Here is an 18,024-nt window from a genome sequence, read left to right on the forward strand (position 1 = left end):
GCAGATTATTTTAGCTGTTTGAGTATACATAGATTGTTTTCCTGAACAGCTCAACAAAAAAAAGTACATCTTGTATAGATTTTGTTACGTTATGCGCATATCAGCAGTTAGATTCTATGAACAATCTCTGACCTGCTGGTTAATGTTTGGAAATTGCAGTGGTGATTACTGTGTGGAAGAAGGTTTGTCTGCGTGGTTAAATGCTACACCCATCCGTAATCCGTTCTCGACTACTGAACACCCATATTGTTTGCACATCGTACGTCCGTGTGACCAGATCGAGTCCAAAATACCAAATCCATTATGAGAATTCGGTCCCAGTCCGCCAGCATGGTAAGAGAGCGATGTGTGCATGCATGGCCTTCGATCAGGCTATCGCACGTGGGCCCAACGTAGACGTCGTTTTAGTCAACGGTTGACTTGGACCAGGCCGGGCAGGGCCCGCCAGGCTGGAAAGTTGGAAAAGAGAGATTCCTGGAAAATGAGCTAAAAGGTCTTCTCTTCTCTGATAGAAGGAGAAAGATGATGTGAAGCAAGTGCAACGTGATGGTGTCTCGCCCGTTTTGTTCCGTCTTCAATCGTGGTTTGGATGTTTCATAGAGTGTTGACACCGTATCAAAGGTTGATACTGTTACCATGATTACTTCCCTGTTGCATAGTAGCATAGTTGTGCCAAGCATAAGGTTGTTTAATTTTCGGGGTGATGGGAACTATAGTGAAAATCCTTTTTTTTTCTCAGAATTCGCAAAAGGAGAATTGCGTATATTTGTATTAAGAAGACGAAGATACCATGTCCACGTCCAAATAACCATTTCTTGTATTCCTAATATACGCTGAACTTCAATGGACACTGCACTTTTAGGTGTTCAGTTTGAATTTCGCCATATTCATATTTTTGTAATGTAAATAAATTAATTATGTAGAATGAAGTTTCAGCAAAATAAAAAATGTAGTCTCCATGTCCTATTATCGAAGCTGTCATTAGAATACGATATATGGGAATTTTTACCGGACTCACTATAAGAAAGACCAAATACTTGAGTAATAAAAACTAAATTTGATTATGGTAATATAAAAAGTACGAGAGCAATACCATATTCGTCTTCAAGAAAACCATATAAGTTGCATGTTCATCAATCATCATACATGGTCTGACAGAATGTGGCCCTCCTAATAATTATGCTAAGGGTGAACATATAGTATATAATAAACGACTAATGGTTCGATCGATTCTATGGACATTTGTTCGACGGAGAGGAAACGGAAATGCAGCAAAAGGCAACCACTCGAAAGAAATCATCCGGAACAAAAGCGGCAGCCAGCAGCCACCCACAAACGTCCAGGGCAGCACAGCACGGCACAAGAGCGACATCCACCGGCCACCGCGTCCCCTACGCGTCCCTCTCTCGCGGTCTCGCCCCGGACAGGCAGAGGCAGAGCTGCAGTTCCAAGTGCGCACTCGTGAGGCATTTGCACTGGTGCTTGCCTGCAGGGGCCCATGACATGCCGGCGCCAGTGAATAGTGATACTGGAAAGGGCTCCAAAAGACTCGTACGCCTTTATAGGAGAGACCCGAGAGAGAAAGCCAAGTCACTCACTGCTTTCCAGGATCCACTGCCACTGCCTTGACCTCCGGCTGGAAGACGGGAGGGACTAGAGGGAGGGAGGGAGGGATGGCGTGGCGGCGGCCATGTCCAAGTGCCTGGAGCTTGGTCTTCTTCCTCGGCTTGCTGCTCGCGGAGGCCGTCCATGGCGCAGGGGCTCAGGCGGCCGCTCCTCCTCCGGCTCCTAGGCTCGTCCCGGCAGAAGGTGAGTCCTGTAGGACTCTCCTCGTGCTCCTGCCTACTGCATTGTCCTTTCTTGGTTGGTTCAGTTCTTGCCTCCCCGCACCGGTTTGGGGAGAACTGGCTGCGCACGCACCATGTTCTTCAACCTTGTTCGGGAGTCTTGAGTTGCCTGATTACTGCAACACCCAACCTGCCCAAGAATCTCCACTAAACAGTCATTTTTTTCACCAAGGAAAAAATGCTCTTTGAAATAGCAAACGGAACCTCAGAGTGCTTACCCGAGAATTCAGCGCAATGTGCCCTATTTGGTTGGGTGCTGCTCACCGATCATCTGTCACTTGTGAACGTGTTCATCGATCAGAGCCTGAACAGCTGCAAACCAGGGCACGTTGCTGCAACCAGAAATCCCTTTGCTCCCCTTCCTCTCTTCAACCCAAACGCTCTGTTCTCCTCCTCTGCTGAAACCGTGTGCTTGCAATCTTCTTTTGCAGGGCGTGTCCTTCGCCGGATCGCGGCCGCGCTCGGCGTGTCGCACTGGGACTTCGCCGCCGGTCCCTGCGACTACAGCGGCTCCGGTGTGCACTGTGACTGCTCCTTCTCCAACGGCACCGTCTGCTATGTCACCGAGATGTACGCTTCACTTCTTACTTATTCACACTTCTTTCGCCAACAAAATGGCGTGAGGGGTTTTGAGGCCATGACGATCTATGCAGATCCCTCGAGAAGCAGAACTTCTCCGGCGAGCTCCCGCCTGACTTCGCCGACTTCCCCAACCTTCTCCAGCTGTGAGTTCTCAACATCTTGTCAGATTCATCTGCACCAGAAGCTTCGGCTGTTAAGAACAATGGTGGCATGATCCATGTAGTAATATCGTGGAGAAAGAAAAATGTCACCTTTGTTTCCTTTGTTGCAGAGATCTGAGCAGGAACTTGTTCCATGGTGGAGTGCCTGACCAGTGGGCCCGAATGAATAAGCTACAAGGACTGTGAGTGGCCTTGCACTTTCCTCTTGCCCCCATAGTTCGCTTGACTAGTATTGCAACGAAATGTAGCATGTGGAGCTATCATGGAGTCCTAGGGAAAGAAAGATTCATGCCACTGGATGGTGATTTTCCTGCAATTTGTGAAGCAACAGTTATTGTCTCGTCTATGGTGTAGGGCCTAGGTATTTCGAAAAAAAATATGGTGTAGGGCCTAGGGTGTCGGCAAACAGAGCATCTAAGATGGCAACAAATCAGACCACTCGCAAGCACATTTCCCCCCCTAACTTGTGAAAGATTAGGTGACTTTTGCCCTACGCCAAAAGCTAACTTTGTGAATACTAGTCCATCAATTGTGCACTTATACCTACTTTTCCAAAAGTGCAGATATTGTTAGGTTCAATATTCAACACAAGAAAACAATGAGCAACAGTACATAACCCCCCACATTGCAGTCTAGTTGTACTAGTAAATTCTTGACGATCTAACTGTGCCAGATACAATTGATATCAATGCCAATGCATTCTTGATCATCTAATTGTGCCACATATAATTGATATTGATGTCCATGGCCATGCCATTACTGCAGTAAAATGAATGTGATTTTCAAATGAAAGCATAAAACCTAGTATAATATAATTTAATCACGTTGTAGAATAGAATCACAAAAGCATGTTGTTGATCTGGTGAAGTCAAAGTCATGCAGGTCAATGATGGGAAATAGATTGTCAGGGCCATTTCCCATGGTTCTCACAAAGATCACAACCCTGACTAACCTGTAAGTAACAAGTGTGGCGAAAACAATTTCTGTTCACTAGTCTATGAGTTTCCTCCAAATTATATCCAGCAAACTAATCTGCAGGAGCATTGAAGGCAACGAATTCCATGGGCCAATCCCTCCTGAAATTGGAGGTCTCATTCGAATGCAGAAGCTGTGAGTGTATTCGTATTGTCATGCCCAAAGAAGATATATTATTGCTAGAGTTTGGTCAATATAGTTTCCAATGACTTACATTCTCATCCTGAAACTCAGAATATTATCAGCCAATGAGTTCACTGGACCCCTTCCAACTGCTCTTTCATTGTTCAGTAATTTAACTGACTTGTAAGGGTACACCTTCATCTATTTATTGTTATTATTTTCAAACTCTGTTTATCTATGAAGAGTCTTTTGGTAATGTTTAACTATTGAAACTGCTAACAGGAGGATTTCTAGCACCAATTTTTCCGGAAGGATGCCTGATTTCTGGGGGAAATTGAAAAGACTTGAGAAATTGTGAGTCAGCGAATTTGTGATGGAACACATTTTGTATGCACAGAAGTACTACAGATAGGTATCTTCTTTAATGAGATGTAACTCCCCGTGGTGCAGGCAAATCGAAGGATCTTTGTTGCAAGGGCCTATTCCCTTAAGCCTATCAGAATTGACAAACCTTTACGATCTGTATGTGAGCAAAAATGTTTGGATTTTTTTCTCATAATTTTGCATATATTATGTTAATCACTTACTGGGTATAAGTCCTTACAATACCACCAAAAGAAGGTATGATTAGTTTTCACTAAATCATGGTTGTGGTGTTACTTTGGCAAACAGGAGAATTAGTGATCTTAGAGGGAGTGGATCAGCTTTACCTGATTTAAGTGGAATGCAATCCATGAAAACATTGTAAGTTTTTTGTTTGCTGAGTTTTCAAGGTCATCTTGTGTTGGCTTTCATGTGATACATTTTTTTTTTCTGAAATCTAGGGTACTTAGGAAATGTTCCATCAGTGGAAGCATCCCATCTTATATTGGCTCATGGACAACTCTTAAGCATCTGTAAGCATTTTTTTAAGAAAAAAAGTTCGGTTTACACCCTCAAACTATCGCAAAAGTCCAGTTTTCAACCTTCAACTACGAAACCAGATAATAGAGGCTATCCAACTATTGAAACCGGGCAAATTTGGCCCCTTAGGTGGTTCGAATATGATTTTCCATTTTATGAGAATTAAAAATACTCAAATTTAAACTAAAAAATTCATAAGTAATTCATTTTAAATAAAAAAATACGAAATGGCTATAAAGTTTTCTAAAAATATAACATATCTATTGGCATAATACTTGTTAGTTATTTAGATCCAATTTTTATGTTCATAATATTTGGTTGTTTGTAGTCATGCCTATTGTTTTGAATAACTAAGATTCGAATAGAGCAATAATAGATAGGTTACATTTTTAGAAAATTTTTGCTACTAGTTTCATAATTTTTTGATTTAAAATAAATTTTTTTATTTTTTAGATCTAATTAGAATTTTTATTTTTTTAAAAAAAATATAAAACCACCTTCGAAACTATGGTAAGAGCCAAATTTGTCCGGTTTCGACAGTTGGATGGTCTATGTTATCAGATTTTGTAGTTAAAGGTTGAAAATCAGACTTTTGCGATAGTTCGGGGGTGTAAATCGGACTTTTTCTTTTTTTAAACTGTTTGTAAGCATTTTTCGTAAATACTACGCACATAATAAGAAAGATACAATTTACAGAAGTTCTAAATGTTTATTCGCACATTTTATTATCAACATTGTCTACGCAGAGATCTGAGTTTTAATAAACTAAGTGGAGAAATACCACCTTCTTTTGCTAACATGCGAGGTGTAGATTACATGTAAGTTGCGGCTTTTTCATAAATTGAATAAAGATGGCATTCCCTTTTGCTCCTTTCTTGAATGCTACCAAAATTGTCATACAGATATCTGACGGGAAATTCACTCACTGGGAACATACCTGGATGGATATTGAGAAGAAACAAGATCGCGTAAGTTTCTGTCTATTTTATAGAAGATAGAAAGTCCACCACCACGAGTTGATACCTACAGATATCCATGAAAACTTGCAAAGGGAGAGACAAACTAAAAAACTCGGCCTGCGAGGGGCAAGCCGACCCCCGAGCATTAATGTAAGAAGAAGACCTCTCACATAGGTCAAGAAAACCCTCGAACCCCTGCCCCACCCTTACACAGGGGCGTCGTAACCCATACCGTAACCCGTGTGAGAGCGGGCCATAACCCGTGTGAGAGCGGGCCGGGGTGAGCCGGGACCTATTTCCATGTGTTTTGGCGTGTAGGCAGGCGAGGGAATTTTTTTAACCTCAGCTTGAAATTATTTGTGATATCATAGACATGGGAAGCGACACAGCAAATAATATAAAGTATTTGTGAGAGACAAGAACCAAGTAAAGGAAATTTGATCCATAAAAAGCATAATTATATGTGCATAGTACCTAGCTACTTAAGGATTCTATCACATGGGAGCTCCTGAAAATTTTCAGACCAAGGGGGTGCACTAGCTCCACCCCTGCCAATTGCCAAATTACCGTTCTTTATACAAGATTGTAGCCAACTAATGAAATGCTTTCTAATTTTTAAATGAATCCACGGTGTTTGTGATACTGAACATTGATTCCGGTCAGTGAGTTATCTTCCTACCTCCACTCTTGTGTAACTGGTGGCTGAATAGAGAAACATTGTTCAGTATACGTATGACTGTCATTATTGAACTTAGAAGTCAAACTTCCACTAAGTACAATCCAATATAACGAAAAACAATCCTACGCAGAGACATATCTTTCAATAACTTCACAGTGGGGAATTCAGGACCGAGCCAATGCCTTCCAGGGAGTGTGTAAGAAACCTTTGGCATGGTAACCAAATTTCTTGCCTTTCAGAATCCTTATGAAAATACATAACCTTTTCCTGTGGATCCTTCTATTGCAGCAATCTGGTGGAGAGCTATTCACCTGAAATGAACAGTTTGTAAGATTCTTTAGCTTGTTGCATCAATACATTAAAAAATTTTATACCAATGGACCTGTTTAGACATAATAAAAATTTCTAATTTCACATTTGCCTTATTTGCAGAAATAGTGTTCAGCCATGCTTAAAGAGGAATTTCCCGTGTGTTGCTTCGAATGGGCAATGTAAGTTGACTCGCTTTGAGTGTTGCTTCATAATTAGTTCTAAAGCAACGGTATACCATAATGCACTCCTGTAGAGAAACATAGAAATGGCTCGTTTACATGCATTCCATATGGCTTGTAATTATGACAGACAATGGTAGCGCTGATAGTGATTAAGGAACTTCGAACAAGTTACAAACTGCATGCTGTTGCTTGTTGGATTGTTAATCAAAATGGTAAAGTCGAAGTAAGTACACACACACATTAAAATCAATAACTGCCTACTGGTAATATGGGGCTACTTCCCACAGAGTACATTGGTTTTCATTTACATAAAGCTCAGGTTGTAGCTAGTTTTCTTCTAGTTGTAGCTGGATCTAAAAGGAACGTTTACCTACACATCTTCACAGATCGATCTTCATTGTATATTAATTGTGGTGACAAAGAAGCAACTATCAATGGAATTAAATATGAAGCTGACACAACACCCAAAGGGGCTTCATTGCTGTATGTAACCCCAGGCTCAAACTGGGCATTCAGCAGCACTGGGAATTTTATGGACGACAACATAAATGACGACAACTACATTGCAACAAGTGCATCAAAATTGACCGTGCCCAATTCAGAGTTGTACACTAAAGCCCGTCTTTCTCCTCTTTTGCTCACATATTATGGGCTTTGCATGTTAAGTGGGAGCTACACAGTTAATCTCCACTTTGCTGAAATTTGTTTTCACAAATGACACCACATATTGTAGCCTTGGCAAAAGAAGATTCAACGTGTTCATACAGGTAAACTAGATGTTTGCTGTTTCCTTTTTATTGTAACATTTTCTTTTTGTTAGCAGTGATACTAACAATAGGCTTTCTACCCTCAGGGAAGAATGGTGCTCGAGAATTTCAATATTGAGCAGTTCTCTGGTGCAGCTGGAAAACCAGTTATCAAGACTTTCCAAACACATGTCACAAATCATACTCTAGAGATTCAGTTCTATTGGGCAGGAAGAGGGACAACAGGCATTCCATATAGAGGTTCTTATGGCCCTCTGATATCTGCAATATCAGTAACTCCAAGTGTGTTTTCTGTTCCATATAGATTTTCTGCAATATCATACCCTGGATTTTTCAATTTTGAATATTCTGTTCCACTAATTACCATGAGCTGGGACACAATATTGAACTTCTTGTGTAGTGAGAGCTGTGCAGATTATAGTTTTAAAAGAAAGATGTTATTTACCAGCATAATGATCCGACAGTTGTGGTTTATGTTGATCATGTTCAGATTTCCAGATTCCGCTGGCTGTTGAACCTCCAGCAACTCGAGATAGCAAAAGGAGTTCAAGGGCATCCATTGCTTTAGTGATTGGAATCCCAACTATATCAATATTCACAACTCTAATTGTTGGCATTTATTGTATTAAGAAGCGGAAAAGGAGTTTGATGGATAAAGGTACTGTGGTTATTTTCTCATTCCACTCATTTCAAATTGTATGCTATTTAACAAACTGGTAACCAACTTCACTTTTTGGTAAAATGTGGTCCACATGCTGGAGCACTATTACTGCTGAGCTGCACTGGAATTGCAAGATAATACGGTGGAACAAAATAAACAGAAACCCCATATACCATTTTCCCAACAAAATCAATTAAGTCAGGATACTAAAGCTTTGCATATTATTATGAAAACAAAGAAAAATCATCCTTATCTATGTTAGTGACTGCATCTAAACACTTTCTTTAGAACTCAGAGCTCTTGACCTGCAAATTGGCTCCTTCACTTTGCGTCAAATCAAAGCGGCAACTAGGAACTTCGATGCAGCTAACAAGATTGGTGAAGGTGGCTTTGGTTCAGTTTACAAGGTCAGTCAGCATTGCTTCCCACACATAAATTATGCAGACATCAAAACTGCTAAAATACAACTCTTACTCGAACTGCCTTCACTGATTCAACAGGGTTTATTATCCGATGGCACCATCATCGCTGTCAAGCAGTTATCATCAAGGTCTAAACAAGGGAACCGGGAATTTGTGAATGAGATAGGCATGGTATCTGCACTCCAGCATCCTAACCTTGTCAAACTTTATGGCTGTTGTACAGAAGGAAACCAGCTGTCACTGGTTTATGAGTATATGGAAAACAATTGCCTTGCACGAGCTCTTTTCGGTAAAAAGACCCCCTGCTTCTACATTTATCCTGTTTACACTTATGCTACATGTTAGAACTCAGACTCTTTCTATGGACTGTTAATACTGGGTCCAGTTGAACAATACAGACTGAGACTGGATTGGCCAACAAGATACAAGATTTGCCTTGGGATAGCAAGAGGTCTAGCATATCTGCATGAGGAATCCGCAATAAGGATTGTGCACCGAGATATCAAGGCCAGCAATATACTGCTTGACAAAGATTTGAATGCTAAGATTTCAGATTTTGGGCTAGCAAAGCTTAATGAAGACGATCACACCCACATAAGCACAAAAGTAGCTGGAACAATGTAAGAGTTTTTCTTCCATACTCTTCTTCTTAGAATTAGATCCACACATCCGATTGACCACAAGGCTATAGATAAGAAGCTTTTGAAGGAAAGGTAGTTATAAGGAATGGTAACAGTGAGCATTGCAACATTTAACCTAATGAAGAATACCGAAAACCTAATGAACACTGAAAACATTGAGCCTAACCACTGGAGAAACACAGAAATATAAAATCATCAGCTAAGATCTAGAGAAAAACTACATGTATATGGGAGGTGTCATTGCTGCATATAAACAGAAATAAATTTAAAAAAAATGCAATTAGCAGCATATTGACAGTTCCCTTGAATGAAGACCCTTAATGTTAGTAATCAGTTCTTATGTGGATAACACTTTTCTGTGCATTTATAAGTAAGTCTGTTGGACTGCATTCTACAGCTGACTTGATTGTTCTGTATTCATGCAGCGGATACATGGCTCCTGAGTATGCTATGCGTGGTTATTTAACAGACAAAGCTGATGTATACAGTTTTGGTGTTGTTGCTTTGGAAGTTGTCAGTGGAAAAAGTAACACAAACTACAGGCCGAAGGAAGACTTTGTTTATCTTCTAGATTGGGTAATTCTTGAACCTTCATCCATTCATAAAGAGCCTTTTGGGCCATTTTGGATGGGGACTTCCTACGTGATCACCTTGCATCCAAAGCAATTATGGACTCCCAGACAATCATTAGTGTTATAAATATTAGATGCCCAGGGACATGATCAGTTTTCATTTAACCCTAGGATGTTTAATATGTGAGCGCATTTAAAAAAATCATATTACTTAAACAGGAACATCAGTTCAATCCTGATCCCTGCATCCCATCTTTTTTCCATACTAACCAAACTTCCACTGGCCATACATGAATTCCTACCATACATTAAAATTCTAACTTAATTGGTCCTAAAGAAAAATGAGATTCTTACCATCCCACACAGCGTTCAATGTTATGATTTTACCTCTCAAGCAATAGAGGAAACAGTACCTAGTTTCTGCAAAACTGAAAGAAACTGGGTTATGTCAGCATGCTAAACCCTACCAGTTCTCATTTTGTTTAGAAAAATTTTCAAACCAAAAAATATTTTAGATTTACACACCTTGAGTTGTAAGCTAATCGCGACTCTTAAATGTGTTTCAGGCTTGTGTTCTACATGAGAGAGGAACTCTCCTAGAATTGGTAGAATCAGATCTAGGATCTAATTACTCAACAGAAGAGGCACTCCTGGTGTTGAATGTTGCCCTGCTATGCACAACTGCGGCGCCTACACTCAGACCAAAGATGTCGAAAGTTGTTAGCCTGCTTGAGGGCCACACCCCTCTCCAGCCCTTGCTGTCAGACCTCAGCCTTGCAGCAAATAGCCTGAGCTCAAGTGGTGTACGCCGGAACTTTTGGCAAAACCCAAGTGAGAGCCAGAGCCTGACAGCAGAAGCTTCGTATAATGACACTAATGAACCATCAACCATAGATATAGATGGTAGCCTGAGACCATTGATAAGTTAGATGAAGATGATGTGCATCATAAACCAGGTGTACATGTAAGAACTATTAGGGATATGCCAGTATGATTATATCAACTTATCAAGTATCAACAGTGCAATGTAAATATCAAGTAGCAATAATTTAGCATAAAATCGTTTAATTCTGGTACGTTTGAAGCATTTTAGCTGTCTCTGCTTCAGATTCCATGGGAATATTAAGGTAATGAATGATGACCATGATGCAGCACTAGAAGTTCCTTCTGTTCTCTGAGCTCTGACCCTTTTGCTTTTGTTTTCAAAATTAGATTATAAATTTCTCATTAAATCTCCATCCGTTTGTAGTTAATTACTAGTTAGGTACTCAATAACTCAGCTCACTTCAAACATCATACCAAGTCAATAAGCATCATTAAAAAATATTGTTATTTCACTAGTCAGGTGCCTTCTTTAGCAAATGTTATGGCAAGACAACTTTTAGAGTTGGAGCAAGGATATTTCAAGTGTGTCCCTATTCTAAATACCATGCACTGCATGTCAACCATCAACATACACAGCACCCACTTGGTTCTACCAGACGGCAAGCATGTGTTGCTCTTGCTTAACTGAACCTAAACCATGCAATAGTGGTTTGTTGTCAAAATGGGCTCCCTTAGTATATACTGAAGCTCACAGCTTAATTATGGCATAACATGTTAGCAGCTCAATTTTCACTCTCATTGAGCTGAGAGGATGACACTCAAGTTGGGGAAGTTTTCTAGGTTTTTCTTCATTCACACTCACAGTGCCATGCCTTCCAACGAGAGGGGTGGCCACATATATATATACAGCAGGCTGCTAGGCAGCAAACAAAGCCAATAATGCTAGTCTAACACTAGTCTAACTGCTGTCCTAGAGAGGACACTAACTGTTGTCCTGCAGTCCAAGATGATGCAGGGGTACAAGAGATGCTTGCAGTCCAAGATGCTAAGGACTACAAGATGCTGCAGAGGTACAAGGGACTACAAAGACCAACAGCAAAGACTTATCCATCATTCTCCCCCTAAGTCTTGTGCGTCGTCTTGTGGGAAGATTGGACCATCCCAGTCCTGGAGCAAAGCTCAAGGAACTTGATCCTCCCAAGGGGCTTGGTGAGCAGATCCGCAAGCTGATCCTTGGTGTTGATGTAGCTCGCCTTGATGCTTCCTTCCTCCAAGCAGCCTCGGATGAAGTGATACCTCACCCGGATGTGCTTACTCTGTTCGTGGAAAACGGGGTTCTTCGCCAAGGCCAGAGCGGACTTGCTGTCCACCCTGAGCTCCACTGCTCCAGTGTCTCTGCCGAGTAGATCACCAAGCAGTCGAGCGAGCCAGAGCACCTGAGTCAACGTGGTGGAGGCCGCTATGTACTCGGCCTCGCAGCTGGACAAGGCCACCACCTGCTGCTTGACCGACTGCCAGCTAATGAGGCACTTGCCGAGGAAGAAGAGGATCCTGCTCGTGCTCTTGCTGGTGTCGATGTCGCCGGCGTGGTCGCTGTCGCTGCACCTGACGAAGTGTGCCGCTCCAGGGCACCTCGGGTAGTGGAGACCGTGGTCGAGAGTCCCCGCAACATAGCGGATGATCCTTTTCACGGCCTGCTGGTGCTCCGTCGTCGGTCGCTGCATGAACCGACTAACGTAGCCGACGGAGAACGCCAAGTCCGGCCGTGTGTGGGCGAGGTAGCGGAGGCTCCCCACAAGGCACCGGTACTGAGTAGCGTCCACCTCCTCTACCGTGCTGTCATGGCTCAGCTTCAGCCTCTCCTCAATCGGAGTGAGAGCTGGGCTGCAGTCGGTGAGCCCAGCGAGCTCGACGATGCGCTTGGCGTAGGCGGTCTGTCGAAGTGTGATCCCGGAGTCGTCCTGGTGCACCTCGATCCCCAGGTAGAAGGAGAGAGGCCCCAGGTCGCTTATCTGGAAGGTGACCTTCATCTCCTCCTTGAATGCCACCACCTCCGTATCCTTGGTGCCGGTGATCACCAAGTCGTCGACGTAGACACCCACCAGCAGGGCATTTCCGCCATTGCCCCGCCGGTAGATGGCCGCCTCGTGCGGGCTTTGCTCGAAGCCCATCCCCTTGAGCGTGGAGTCCAGCTTGGCGTTCCACGCCCTCGGGGCCTGCCGCAAGCCATAGAGGGCCTTGCGTAGGCGTAGCACCTTGCCCTCCTTGCCAGGGATCGCAAACCCCGGCAGCTGGTGCACGTAGACCTCCTCCCTCAAGTCGCCGTTGAGAAACGCCGACTTGACGTCCATGTGATGGATGCGCCAGCCCTCCGGGGCAGCCAGCGCAAGGAGAAGTCGCACGGACTCCATCCGTGCCACGGGAGCGAAGGCATCGTCGAAGTCGATCCCCTCCTGCTGCACGAAACCTCGTGCCACCAGGCGAGCCTTGTGCTTGACGACGGTGCCGGCTTCATCCCTCTTCAGCTTGAACACCCACTTAAGGGTGATCGCGCGGTGACCACAAGGGAGGTCATCAAGCTCCCAAGTGCGGTTCTTCTCAACCGCGTCCATCTCCGACTGCATCGCGGCATGCCATGCCGCGTGTCCCTCGGCCTCTGCGAAAGACCGAGGCTCGCCGTCGTTGCACGCGAGGTGCCACTGCGCCTCCAGGTCGTGAGGCACTAGTCCCGGCACCGGCTGATCACCGAGAAGGTCCTCCATCGTACGGTACCGCAACGGCTCGCACGAGCAGATGTCGAAGTAGACGTGCCCGGAGGAGTGGCTATCGGTACTGGAGTGCGCGGCGTCGCCGACTGTGGTGGTGCAGCCGAGGAACTCGGCGCAGCCGGAGTCGTAGCTGAAGGGCGTGGTGCCGCCGGTGTGGCGAGTGCCGGAGTCGGTGGAGGCTCGGGTACCGGGGTAGGCACGCTCGGTGAAGAAGAGCTGCCTCCTCCCCCAACTCGCTCGAAGTGGACGTACTCGATGGTGAAGTCGTCGTACGTCAGAGCCGAGCCGTCGTCCACCGCCTTGTCCCACGCCCATCCTCGCCCTTCGTCGAACACAACGTCGCGCGCCGTGCGCACACGCTGTGTCTCCGGGTCGAGAATGCGGTAGGCATTCGAACCCTCTGCGTAGCCGATGAACACTCCCGGAGTGCTCCTGTCGTCGAGCTTGCCGATGTGGCCAAGCTCCTTGGCGAATGCGAGGCAGCCGAAGACCCGCAGGTGGGAGACCGCCGGCTTACGCCCATGCCAAGCCTCATACGGCATCATGTTGTCGAGTGCCTTGGTGGGCGAGCGGTTGAGGATGTAGACGGCCGTCACCACCGCCTTTCCCCAGAAGACAGCCGGCATCCCCCTCTGCTTAAGGAGGGCCCGGGCCATCCCCACAACCGTCTGGTTGCGCCGCTCGACGACGCCGTTCTGCTGCGGGCTGTACGGCGCGGAGTAGTGGCGCTGGATGCCCTCATCCGCGCAGTACGCCGTGAACTCGCCGCCGTTGTCGGTGCGCAGCACGCGCAACTTGCGGCCGCTCTCCGCCTCCGCAGCAGCCTGAGCACGCCTGATGGCGTCCGCAGCCTCTCCCTTGCTGCCGAGGATCATCACCCACATGAAGCGGGAGAGGTCGTCGACGAGCAGCAGGAAGTAGCGCCGTCCTCCTGGTGTGACCGGTGTCACCGAGCCACACAAGTCCCCGTGTACAAGCTCGAGCTGCTCCTTGGCTCGGAAGCTCGCCTGCTGGGGGAAGGAGTGCCGCTTCTACTTCGTCAGCACGCAGACGTCGCAGAGCTGCTCCACGTGGTCGAGGCATGGGAGGCCTCGCACCATCTCCTTGGCGCCGAGCCGCTTCAGGGCCTCAAAGTGGAGGTGCCCAAAGCGCTAGTGCCACTGCCATGCCTCGTCGTCCCTGCGAGCTGCAAGACAAAGAGGCTGGGCCACCCCGACGTGGAGGATGTAGAGGCGGTTCTTCCCTCGAACCACCCTGGCGAGAAGCTGGCGACGGTAGTCCCAGATGCGGAGGACCCCGCTGTCGATCACCACGCGGGAGCCACTCTCATCGAGCTGCCCAAGGCTAATGATGGAGTTCCGCAGCGCCGGGATGTAGTAGACTCCGGTGAGCATCCGGTGCTCTCCGGACTTGGCGGTGAAGATCACGGAGCCCACGCCCTTGATCTCCACGGCGGAGGAGTCCCCGAACCTGACGGAGCTACCTACGTCGACGTCCAGGTCGGAGAAGAACTCCCGCCGCCCGGTCATGTGGTGCGTGGCGCCAGAGTCGAGGTACCAGCCATCGACCCTGTCGTCATCGGAGCCGTTGCCGAGGAGGAGGGCACGCGGCTTGCCAAGGTGGAGTAGAGCGGTGGCAGGCGGTGCCGCCGGATGCGGCTCCATGTCTCCGTGGAGTAGGAACAGAGCCGACTGGTCATCCGGCTGGGCCTCCGCGACGTGGGCTTGGCCCCACGCCTCCGCTGCGGGTAGTCCCTGGCCCAGTGGCCGGGCCTGCCACAGTTGTGGCAGGCGTCGTCTCGTGCCGCCTTGGGCCTATCGGCGCCGCCGCCCTGAGCATCTCCGCGGGCGCCACCCTCGGCGCTCCCTCGTGCCCCGGCTTGGGCACCTCCGCGCCCCTTTCGCGGCTTGCCGCGCTTGCGGCCACCAGTCAAGGAAGAGGGCTCCCCCTCCTCCTGTCACCGCGCCGAGCCTCCCACTGCTCCTGAGTAAGGTGGAGTTTCCCACCGATGGAGATGCCTCCCGAGGGAGGCTGTGCCTCGTCGCTGTCGACGACCTTGAGGCGACCTATCGCCTCCTCGATCGTCATGGTGGAGAGGTCCAGCAGAGACTCGATCGAGCGAGCGGTCTGCCTGTACCTCTCGGGGACGCAGCGGAAGAGCTTCTCGACGGCTCTCTCCTCGTCGTAGGTGTCGTCGCCGAACTGCACCACCTTCTGCAGCAGAGTGTTGAGACGGAGGGCGAAGTCATCAACATCCTCACCTGGCTTGAAGTCCAGGTTCTCCCACTCCTTGCGAAGTGCCTGGAGAGTGGTCTTGCGGGCGCGGTCGCTGCCGATACGTGCCGCAGCGATGGAGTCCCAGGCCTCCTTGGCAGTTCGCTTCTTGGAAAGCGTGAACTGCATCTCGAGCGGGGCTGCTGCGATGAGAGCATCCAGCGCCCGTCGATCCTCATCGTAGTGGACGTCGCCGTACCGGACTGCCTCCCACATATGCCGCACCTGGAGCTTCACCTCCATGACTGCGGCCCACTCGACGTAGTTGGTCTTGGTGAGGGTGGGCCACCCACCGCCGGGACCGACGTCCCTGACCAACGCCTAGAGGCCGTGGTAGCCGGGGGCACCGCCGCGCGCACCCCAGCCAGGGGCGCCGCCTCCGCCCTGCGCGCCGTCGCCAGGGGCGCGGCCTCCGCCGCCGGGTGCGCGGCCCTCTGGACCGTCGCCGGGCATGCCGCCCTCCAGGCCGCCGCCGAGCGCGCCGCCGTCCAGGCCGCCGCTAGGCGCGCGGGCCCCTGGACCGTCGCCGGGCGCGCCGCCCTCCAGGCCGCCGCCGCCGCCGGGGTGGGCTGCTGCCCACCGCGCGGTCCGCTCCCGCGCTCTCTCCCTCTCTAACTCCTCAAGGTCCCCGTCGGCGATGGTGTCGCCGGCGATGGAGCCGCTGAGACTGTCGCGCAAGGTCTCAACCTCGACCTCCGCCGCACGCGCTGCATCCTCCGCCGCCTCTGCTTCCACCTCCGCCCTGGCCACATATATATACAGCAGGCTGCTGGGCAGCAAACAAAGCCAATAATGATAGTCTAACACTAGTCTAACTGTTGTTCTAGAGAGGACACTAACTGCTGTCCTGCAGTCCAAGATGCTAAGGACTATGCTGCAGGGGTAAAGGGACCACAAAGACCAACATTAAAGACTTATCCATCATAACACTCCATGGGATAGCATGGTAGTAGTTGACACAGCAGCTGTTCAGAGTGAGACCTTCGGACCAATTGAATACAATTAATTAAGTGCAAGGTCTGTCCCTTGTTGTTTCTTTTAATGAGATGATAATTGTTAGAGTATATTTGGTAGGTTAGGATATGTAATCCCGGACTGCCATATGTATCGGGGAGCTGTCTTATCCCCCAAGTCTCTGTACTCCATATATATATATACCGCCCAAGGGGCTCAATGCAATACATCGACCACATTATGCGCATCCTATTTTCCTACATGGTATCACGAGTTAGGCTTTCGACCTAGGCTTTCACTTCCACTGCCGTCGCACCGCCCCCGGGGAGATCGATATCCGCCGGGGGCAGCGCCCTCATAGGATGCGCGGTGGATCCCTCTGATCCACCGCACCCGTCGTGGTCAAGAAGAGCAAATGCACCTACCTGCCATGGTGATTCAATCTCGTCAGCTGCCTCGTCGCGCCTTCCCCATCATCTCCTCCCATGCGCCTACCGCTGCATGTTGGAGTCACCAGGTTGCTGAGGACGCCCTCCGTCAAGATCCATCGTCTAGACAGGCTGCTCGGGTCAACCTCGCCCCGACCTGGCGTCCACGCACCTCCACCGCGTCGCTTCACCGCCGTTGTTGGCGGGTCGCGCCGCCATGGGGTGCCGCCCCATCTCGCTACCCCCTGCTGCTCGCCGCCGATGACTCCCGATCCACCAGAGCACCGACGCTCCCCCTCACCGCCGGCGCCCTGCTGCTGGGTCCTTCCAACCTAAGCACGAGCCCCGCATCCTTGAGGGCGGGCGGTGCCCCGCCATGGAGTCTGGGAGGGACGGCCTCTCCTCCTCTCCCCGTTTGATTTTTCCCTTTCCCTGTCCTTGACTGGGGGAAGGAGATAAGGGACGATGGAGGGAGCAGTGCTAGGGGTACCCTAGATTGTACCCCCAAGGTTCGTCAGCTGCTGCTGATTTTCTTCTTTACCCGATCAGTGATCGGGATTGCGTCGCCCTGCCGTTCGTCTTCGCTCCGTCGGCGACACTCCCGAGAACGAAGTTGTTGTTGCGCCCTCTAGGCTGCAGCGACGCCGCTCGTGATCAAGCCACCCTCGCCGGTGTCGCCGCCTCTTCAAGCGGTGGCGCCATCCACTACTGGTCCTCGTCAAGCTGGTGCCTGATCCAAATCCACGCCTGTTGCCATTCTTGCGTGGACACCGCCGCCGATGTTGCTGAAGGAAGACCCTCGTGCGCTTTTCAGCTGCCCTGGTCTACCATCGCCATCCGTTGCTCACCATCCTGCTGCTGTCCTCGGCCAGAAGCTGCTGATCTTGTGTACTCGGGCGCGTCGACGACGCTTCGGACCCGCGCCCTCCTCCACGGCTTCGACCACATCCACCTCGACCTCGGCTACTTCAGCACTAAGGGGCTATCAT

At 48.5% G+C, this 18,024-nt stretch overlaps 1 long non-coding RNA gene and 1 pseudogene across 2 annotated transcripts; one reads left to right on the forward strand and one right to left on the reverse strand.

Annotated features, from left to right (window-relative positions):
• Positions 1-1,037: 1,037 nt before the first annotated feature.
• LOC120677180 lies at positions 1,038-3,479 on the reverse strand. Its single transcript, XR_005676225.1, has 3 exons — positions 2,681-3,479; positions 2,066-2,601; positions 1,038-1,977 (listed from the first exon to the last, which is right to left on the reverse strand). It is a non-coding gene; the product is annotated as an uncharacterized LOC120677180 (long non-coding RNA).
• LOC120677147 lies at positions 1,647-10,943 on the forward strand (annotated as a pseudogene). The gene is made up of 24 exons (XR_005676214.1): positions 1,647-1,809; positions 2,279-2,417; positions 2,501-2,572; positions 2,701-2,772; positions 3,473-3,544; positions 3,629-3,700; positions 3,800-3,871; positions 3,971-4,042; positions 4,139-4,210; positions 4,361-4,432; positions 4,513-4,584; positions 5,338-5,409; positions 5,494-5,559; positions 6,360-6,425; positions 6,518-6,556; positions 6,662-6,720; positions 7,110-7,490; positions 7,577-7,772; positions 7,981-8,148; positions 8,440-8,558; positions 8,652-8,862; positions 8,959-9,193; positions 9,640-9,790; positions 10,353-10,943. The product of XR_005676214.1 is annotated as a probable LRR receptor-like serine/threonine-protein kinase At1g07650 (transcript).
• The last annotated feature ends 7,081 nt before the right edge of the window (positions 10,944-18,024 follow it).

Source organism: Panicum virgatum, chromosome 2K (genome assembly GCF_016808335.1).
Source record: "Panicum virgatum strain AP13 chromosome 2K, P.virgatum_v5, whole genome shotgun sequence".
Taxonomy (NCBI): domain Eukaryota; kingdom Viridiplantae; phylum Streptophyta; class Magnoliopsida; order Poales; family Poaceae; genus Panicum; species Panicum virgatum.